Source organism: Aedes aegypti, chromosome 1 (assembly GCF_002204515.2).
Source record: "Aedes aegypti strain LVP_AGWG chromosome 1, AaegL5.0 Primary Assembly, whole genome shotgun sequence".
In the NCBI taxonomy this organism is placed as follows: Eukaryota; Metazoa; Arthropoda; class Insecta; order Diptera; family Culicidae; genus Aedes; species Aedes aegypti.
This window is the reverse complement of record NC_035107.1, coordinates 150478694-150480152: the sequence shown is the minus strand read 5'-3', so window position 1 is coordinate 150480152 and position 1459 is coordinate 150478694.

The window sequence follows — 1459 nt, the reverse complement described above, 5'->3', positions numbered from 1 at the left end:
ACAATTGTGTCCCAATTCGCCGGAAGTGGAAACATCCAAATCACTACGATATATAGAAATATCAATTGTGACAGCACATACATCTCTGGTTGTTAACTCAGAAATGAGTGTAGCAACGTCAGCGCTATTTACGAGCACGCATGCACGAGGCATGGCACACGAGTTTGCCAATTCATGTTTCTGAAAGTAGCAAAAAAACTGGGTCCACAAGGTTACCTAGATAAAAGTTCACAAAAGTAAAGTTTTTGAACTAGCGCCATTTGCATGAGTCTACAAAGATTGATCGTTGCTGATATTTTATGCTGAAGATTGGTCTAACTAAGCTATCCTAACCGTAGCCACTACCCAAACTAGGCAAGATTAAGCTTTTCGCAATCTCAGAACGAAAAAGACCAGCAGCGAAAAAACTAGATCGGTATCTCTTAAAAGTCGCCAAAGGCGAAAAGCACAGAATACACTGTGTAAAACGCATAATGCGAAACCATAGAGGTGAAAATTTAAACTAAATTACAACGTATTAATAATCCCACCCTTATTTAGCCTCGTGCTTGAGACAAAAGAAGGGCAGCCGATTATCTCGGAGAAACACATGGTCACCTGCACCATTGCTCCGGGTAGCACAGGAAGGGCATAATACTGCAGAGGGCGCCCTGGTACTCCACAGGCTCCGTTTGCGGTTAGGTTTTATTTAGACCCTCCTAACCATTCATTCTTGGGTACGGTAAGCTTAAAGCCGCATGAATTAGGGGTCACCTGTTAGGTGGACTTTTACCACCGGAACAGGCAGTCCGTAGTGTTAATTCTTAGCCAATTGAAACAACCGCTACCGACACTACACGGCTCTCTTGGCTGATCGGGAAAAGGAAGTTAACATTGATGATTAACTCCTGACGTGCCCAAACAGTTGGTATTTGTAAACAAATGATTTCAACAAAGATTAATATCATCCAAAAAGTGTCTGAAAATAGGTATGAGGCTCGAATGAGACAAAAGCATTCAATTCAAGGCGGGGGATTTTGTTCAGTGTAGTAGCACTAGCTTCACGGCGTAGTAAAAATACAAATCAAAACCGTATTTTCACAAAACTGTTATATATTTTCTTTTAAGTTCTCAATTCATCAATTAGTTTGTTTAATAAAAAATAGTTTCTCTTAGTAGTGCTACTAAGCAAAACTATTTATTTCGATCACTTTTTGAACAAGATCGAGCTGTGTATTAATGATGCTTAGATTAGCTCCTGACCTTCATACAAAAAATATGTTGACACGATTAATAGCAAAATGGCCGTAAAAAGCAACTAGTGCGACTATAGGGGACTGTCTACTAAGGGAACACCGACATTACGAAGTTACGGTCATAGTTGCGCTGAATTACAACACTTGAAGAAAGGTACGACATTCGATTTGAATTTCGGATGAGAAAATATATATATATATATGCAAATTCAAGTTAAAAGTTG